This window comes from Solanum dulcamara, chromosome 2, assembly GCF_947179165.1.
Source record: "Solanum dulcamara chromosome 2, daSolDulc1.2, whole genome shotgun sequence".
Taxonomy (NCBI): Eukaryota; Viridiplantae; Streptophyta; class Magnoliopsida; order Solanales; family Solanaceae; genus Solanum; species Solanum dulcamara.
Window position 1 is genome coordinate 12034681 of NC_077238.1, and position 8241 is coordinate 12042921.

The following is an 8241-nucleotide window of genomic DNA, read 5'->3' on the forward strand; positions in this document are numbered from 1 at the left end:
TTAGTGGCGTTGGAAACAAGACTCGACGACCTTTAATTTAATAGGTTGTGGTCCACCCAGATCATCATATTTCAAATGATATGGTCGTTAGAAGTCGACCCTTATACAAACTCCTTTGATAACTTACCCAAGACGAATCCTTTTGGACTTAACTTGGTAATAGGGATCCTTTATGAACCCACATCATATCTAACACTCTTTAATTACTTGGTAACTCATCCTAACTCATGCATACGCTTCACAATAATCGAGTTCGACCCTACACGTATACAAGAAAAGTCCAAACCTTAGGGAAACTTTTTGGGGGGTGTTACAGTTTCAATGCACAATTTGGCTTAATTGTCCTTCTTCATTAGTGATTAACGTTAGTGAGAACGTTAGGTGTATTTGTCGTCCATTTTCAATTTTCCTAGTAGAATGTGCAAAGGTCAACTATGACCATTACTTCTCTATATTGAAACCTCATTACTCTTCCTCAATTATACCATGTAACATATGTAACCTCTAGGTCATTTATCTTCTCTATTTACTTCACCACTATCTTCCTATTCATAGCTAGGAAGACTTCCTCACCTATAAATAGAGACGGTCTTACTTTGTTTTTCACACACAAGAAAATATAGAGTGCATAAAAGTTAGTCAAAAAGAGAGTTCTTACTAGTTGAAGGGCGCTGTTCTTTTTGTAGAGATTTAGACTCAACACTTGTCTAGAGTTTGTTGAGTTACACTTTGTGATAAGGTCGTTGCATCCTGGAGGCAACAAGTCAAGAGGACTACTGCTGGACCAGTGAAAAGATTTGTTGCAGTGGGCTTGAATCTCCTTAAAGAGAACGAGATATCCATGCCTCAGCCTGAAGATTTTATTTTCTTCATTGTATTTTTTCAATTGTAATTTGTAATCTTGTAATTTTCACCAACATAAAGTCATATAGTGCAAAAAGAAAACTGAAACCTAGTACGTACTGAACAAGGCAAACTTCACTATAATTGCCGTCTTGCCAGGATAAGTTCTAGAGAACAAGATGATATCAACGACTATCCTGATAGTATCTAATGGAAGCTTTTGAAACTTCAACTCTCATGAATGCACTGTCTTTTAAACTCATGATGTTCAATATCATGTATTTTAATATCATGATCATCCTGCCTTCCATCTTTTTTTCCCGTTCAATATCATAATTATCCTCATATTTTACAAGGCATAATAAGGTAGAATAATAGGAGTTACATAAGAACTTATTGCCACATTCTACCACTAACTCATAGAAATTAATATTATTATTTTAATACTTAGATGTATTTTGCTCCAACATATAGTAAACTGGCCACTAACAATTTATTAGCAATGAAAAGAGGATATGCCATGGTGTATTTAAACTTCCATGTCCAACTAATTAGTTTTTTCCATATATATTGAAAACAAAAAATTTCCGAGCCGAGAAAAATAAATAATCAAGACCGAAAAATTGGAGTAACAAAGTGTAATATTTGATTTCAAAATGTAGTGCGTATTACAATCTCTATAATAATCCTTTGATTCATCAAATAATATAAAATATGTTGAACTTGAATTTGATTTAGAGTCAAGGGCTTGAATAGCTTGATCTTGAATCTTCTTCTTCAAATTTGGATTTAAATTATTCATCACGAACACTTGTATGGTTATGACGAATAATAAATATGAACAAGTAACTTAATCTCGAACTTTTGATATTTGCCTTCGTTCTTGATCTTGAATTTGATTACTTGAACTTTGTAGCTTTGTAGAGAATTTGCGGTCTTTGATCCACGAGCTCTCTTTTTGCTTCTTATTCTTTAAAAAAAAACCTCTGAGAATAATGAGGACCCCTATTGATAGTTGTAGGGAGTGGTATGATGGTATAATTTGATTGGTTGGTTTGAATTTCCCAATCAGATTTCTTTGGTGAAGAGCTTTAATTTGATTGGTCAGAATATGTCACATATACACATGACATTATTCTAGTGGCTCATTTAATTTAACTTAGATTGCCACATAACTTCGACACGTGGCATGATTTTAGTGGCTTATTTAATTTAACTTGAATTGCTACATAATTTTGGCACATGGCATGATTCTAATGACTCATTTAATTTGACTTGGATTGCCATATAACTTTGACACGTGGTGTGATTTTAGTGGCTTATTTAATTTGACTTGAATTGCCACATAAATTTGACACATGGTGTGCTTTTAGTGGATTATTTATTTGACTTGGATTGCCACATTATTTGTACTATTTTCTTGAATTTAATATAGTCCAAATTAATTTACAGATTTAGTAGATAGCAATTTAAAAGATCAGGTGGTGGAGGTTAGAAGAGTCACTGATAGGATGATGTCGATTAAGGTGGTCATTGAAAGGAACACATTGAACATTATTAGTGCTTATGCGCCACAAATGAGATTAGACGAGAAGGTTAAGAGGCACTTTTGAAAGGATTTGGATGAATTAGTAGGAGGTATACCACCTACTAAGAAGCTTTTCGTGGGAGGAGATTTCAATAGGCACATCGGGTCTATTTCAGGAGGGTATGATGATGTGCATGGAAGCTTTGGCTTCGGGGACAGAAATGGCGGTGGAGTCTCACTTTTGGATTTGGCAAGAGCTTTTGGGCTGGTGATATCCAATTCGAGTTTCCAAAGAAGGAGAACCATTTGGTAACCTTTCGTAGTTCGGTGGCTAAGACCCAAATAGATTTTCTACTCCTTAGGAAGGATGATAAAGGTCTATGCAAAGATTGTAAGGTCATTCCGATCAACAACCTAACAACACAACATAAGCTCTTGGTGATGGATTTAGAGATCAAGATGACGAAGAAGAAGAGGGTCGGGGATGATCGACCTAAGATCAGATAGGGGAGTTTGACCACGGCTAGTGCCCTAGAGATGGAAGAGAAATTGAAGGATATGGGGGCCTGGGATAGTAGTGGGGATGCAACCAGTATGTGGGTTAGGATGGCTAGTTGTATTAGGGCTGTAGCAAGGGAAGTGTTGGGAGTCTCGACAGGTAGTCGTAGTCGGCATCGACGGGACTGGTGGTGGAATGGAGAAGTGCAAGGGAAGGTGAAAGCAAAGAAGATGGTGTATACGAAGTTGACAGAAATCAAGGATGAGATGGAGAAGTGGGCAAATGGAGAACTTTATAAGATAGCGAGAAAACAGGCAAAGTCGGCGGTTTTGACGGCAAAAATGACAGCTTTCGAATGCCTTGACGCTGAACTAGAAGATAAAGGCGGGGATAGGAAATTGTTTAGGCTAGCCAGGGCGCCTAAGAGAAGAGCACGCGATGTGGATCAAGTGAAGTGTATTAAGGACGAGCATGGAAAAGTATTGGTAGACGAACCCTCATTAAATAAAGATGACAGTCCTACTTCCATAAACTCTTGAATAAAGAAAGGGACAGAGAAATTGTGTTGGGAGATTTGGAACATACAGGGAGGCGTCGCTATTTTGGGTGTTGCAGGAGTATTATGGTTAAGGAGGTTAATGGTTTTATTCGTAGGATGCGCTGGGGAAGAGCGACCGGACCTGACAAGGTTCTTGTGGAATTTTGGAAGAACGCGAGCTCGGTAGGTTTGGAGTGGCTGACTAAGCTATTTAATGTCATCCTTAAGATTACAATGATGCCCGAAGAATGGAGGTCGAGCGTAATGATCCCCCTATATAATAACAAGGGGGATATCTAGAGCTGCGACAACTATAGAGATATCAAGCTTCTAAGCCATACTATAAAAGTGTGGGAAAGAGTGGTAGAGATGAAGGTGAGGAGAGGAGTGTCTATTTTAGAGAACCAATTTGGATTTATGATAAGAAGCTCAACTACAGAAGCCATCCATCTTATGAGAAGACTGGTGGAGCAATATAGGGAGAGGAAGAGGGATTTGCATATGTTATTCATTGACCTAGAAAAGGCTTACGATAAAGTTCCACGAGAGATACTGTAGAGGTTTCTGGAGGCTAAAGATGTACCGGTGGTGTACATTAGGGTGATTAAGGACATGTATGAGGGTGCCAAAACCAAGGTAAGGATAGTAGGAGGGGACTTAGAGCACTTCCTAGTTGTGATGGGGTTGCATTAAGGATCAGCTCTCAGTCCATTTTTATTTTCCTTGGTGATGGATGGATTGACACGACAAATTCAAGGTGAGGTGCCATGGTGTATGCTTTTCGTAGACACATAGTCCTAATCGATGAGACTCGTAGTGGAGTTAACGCTAAGCTAGAGGATCAGATACATACCTTAGAGTCTAAAGGATTTAAGCTGAGTAGGACTAAGACAGAGTACTTAGAGTGCAAGTTTAGTGAGACACCTCAGGAGGTTGGCGCAGAAGTTAGGCTTGGAGACCAGGCCATCCAAAAGAAAAGTAGTTTCAAGTACCTTGGGTATATCATGCAAGGAAGATGGGAGATTGACGAGGATGTCACACACCATATTAGAGAAGGGTGGATTAAATGGAGGCTCGCTTCCAATGTGCTATGTGATAAGAGGGTACCACCACAACTTAAGGAAAAGTTCTACAAAGTGGTGGTTAGACCGGCTATGTTATATGGGGTGGAGTATTGGCCAGTTAAGGTCTCCTACGTTCAAAATATGAAAGTTGCCGAGATGAAAAAGTTGATATGGATGTGTGGGAATACCAGGAGCGACAGAATTATGAACAACGCTATTTGGGACAAGGTAGGAGTGGCCTCGGTGGAAGACAAGATGCGGTAAATGCAATTGAGATGGTTTGGGCATGTGAAAAGGAGAGACCCAGATGCCCCAGTGTGGAGGTGTGAAAGGTTAGCCGTGGATGGTTTCAGAAGAGTTAGGGGTAGGCCGAAGAAGTATTGGGGAGAGGTGATTAAACAAGACATGGCGCAACTGCAGCTGACCGCGGACATGACCTTAGATAGGAGGGTGTGGAGGACCCACATTAGGGTAGAAGGCTAGTACATAGTCACGGTAGTCTATCATATTAGTAGACGCTTTAGCATACTATAATTTCTTGTTCTCTGATGTCTGTTATTATCTATTACTTTCTGCACTTCTCGTACTTGCCATACTTTGATTACTCTATTTTATTTGTAGTGCTCCCATTATTTGCCTTATCATATCGCTTTGAACTTATTGACCTCTTCACTTCTTAGCCTTATCTAACGTCTTTTTATGCTTTATTGAGACGAGGGTCTACCAGAAACAACCGTCCTACCTTTGTAGGAGTAAGGTCTGCATACAATTTACCCTCCTCAGACCCCACGTTATGGGATTACACTGGGTTGTTATTGTTATTGTTGCTGTATAATTTTAATGTTTACAAATGCCCCCTACTTCAAGTCTTGTCAAAATATTATTATTTTTTTGAAGATTGGACTTGAAGTATTTTAATTGAGATCAATATTAAATTATATATGTAAATCTCGCTCGCTATAATCGGATAAAGACCAAAAATTGAAGGACCTTATATAAGCATGATGATCAGAGTTATAATAATAATAATAATTTTATTCTTTAAGCTTGAAATCATAATCTACTTAGAGGGATAGTTAATGTCTGTCAATGACTATAATTAGTAGTCCAATAATTCAAGTCCTTTTAGGAGTATAATTGTTTTAAGTGTTTCACATGGAAATAAATACTTCCACAACAACCTTAGGGATCTCTATAAATAGAGATATGCTCTTCATATTTTACATCAATTGCAGTGTTGTAAGCCACAACGAGGGAGATCAATATAAGGTAATTTCTTCTTCTTCTTCCTCTTTTTTATTGTGTGTGTTGGGCCATTTTTTTTGAATAATAATAATAATCATCCAATTAAAATTCAAAAAGGACACACTCCTTTTAGAATACGGATAGCCTAAATTTTCACAATTTCACAGCCAATTAGGATTTGAAGAGATAAATTTATACCATCCCACTAGAGTCCTAACCAAAAAAGTAATTATAGTTACTTTGAGAGAAGGACTTCCTCACCATCACTATTTATCTATAAATAGACTCTCTCTTTTTATTTATTTTTTTATCATTGATGTTAGCAATTTTGATACTCCTTTTTGCATACACTCTTGAGTTTATCAAGATACGAGGTATTTTGTTTAGACCTTTTTTTATTATTTTTTGTCTTGGCCATTTTTTATTTTTTGTTGTTTATTTATTTATTTATTGCTTGGCCATTTTTTTTTTAATAATAATACTAATCTTCCAATTAAAATTCAGAAAGGACACACTCCTTTTAGAATACACATAGCCCAATTTTTCACAATTTTACAACCAATTAAGATTTGGAGAGAATAAATTTCTACCATTCCACTAGAATTCTAACCCAAAAAGTAATTATAGTTACTTTGGGAGAAGGACTCCCTCACCATCACTATTTACCTATAAATAGGCTCTCTCCTTTTATTTGTTTATTTTTTATCATTGACATTGACAATTTTGATGCTTCTTTTTGCATACACTCTTGAGTTCATTGAGATCGAGGTATGTTTTTTTTTCTTCTTCTTCTTAATTTTGCAAGTGAAAATATTACTTCATATACAATGAACTTTTATTCTATTAGAGTCAAAGGTGCTGCATTGTTTGAGACAACAATTTTACATTATTTTTGACGAAGACTTTACACCGATTGAATCAAATGCATAACATAGTCTAAGACAAATATTTTACACCATCTGAGGCAAAGACTTTACATGATTTATGGCGAAGACTTCACACCGTCTGAGTCAAAGGCATCAAATAGTCCAAGCCAAAGACTTTACACCGCCTGAGGTAAAGTCTTTACATGATTTATGGCAAAGACTATACACCGTCTGAATCAAAGGCATCACATAGTCCAAACCAAAGACTTTACACCATTTGAGGAAAATACTTAATATGATTTGTGGCAAATAATCTACACCATCTGAGGCAAAGACTTTACATGATTTGTGGCAAAGAGTTTACATTGCCTGAGTCAAAGGCATCCCATAGTCCAAGATAAAGACTTTACACCGTCTGAGGCAAAGACTTTACGTGATATGTGGCAAAGACTTTACACCGTCTGAGTCAAAGGCATTCCATAGTCCAAGCTAAAGACTTTACATCGTCTGAGGTAAAGACTTTACATGATTTATGGCAAAGACTTTACATCGTCTGAGTCAAAGGCATTCCATAGTCCAAGCTAAAGACTTTACAACGTCTAAGGCAAAGACTATACATGATTTTTGGAAAAGACTTTACACCGTCTGAGTTAAAGGCATTCCATAGTCCAAGCTAAAGACTTTACACCGTCTAAGGCAAAGACTTTACATTATTTGTGGTAAAGACTTTACGCCGTCTGAGTCAAAGGTATTCCATAGTCCAAGCTAAAGACTTTACACCGTCTAAGGCAAAAACTTTACATGATTTGTGGCAAAGACTTTACACCGTCTAAGTCAAAGGCATTCCATAGTCCGAGCTAAAAACTTTACACTGCCTAAGGCAAAGACTTTACATGATATGTGGCAAAGACTTTACACCATCTGAGTCAAAGACATTTCATAGTCTAAGCTAAAGACTTTACACCGTCTAGATTAGGCATAGGTCTTGCTCAAAGAATATAATTGTTCATTATTGAGATTTATGACCATGAATATTGAATTACTAATTTAATAGCTAACAAAACATATATATTTTTTTGCAGATTGAATCATGGTTTACTTTAGAGATTTGACGTCTTCTTCTTCAGAGTTGCGATACCTTGTGATATCAGATCATAAAGACAGTGAGGTGGAGACTAAACTGCTTGTAAGTATGCCCTTAGCTGGCCAATATACTGCTCCATGGCCATCTTTGGGGGATCTTCCTAGTTTAGATGATTGGACTCTTAAATATAACAGTCGTCCTCCCTCCCAAGACGTGGGTACTTTGCACTCCTAAACATCATTGTTTATTATCTTGTGTGTTTCGATTGTACGAGAGATATATCATTGTATGAGAGCACCAAAGCCAGGAGAGACTCAATTTATCAAAAACCAAATTTCTTAATTTAAAACATATCCAAAATTTATAGCTCAAATCTCCCAGGATCGTTCTAAACAAACTTCAAAAATGAATTTCACATGCAGAAAAGCTAAATAATTCATATTCGCGTGATCTTATTAAAAAAATATCATAGCTCAGCGTAGGGAAGACACAAAGAAGATTCATAGAACTACAACATGTACAATAATCATAGCTAATAGCTTTACAGATTTGTACGAATATTTTATTTGAAGTC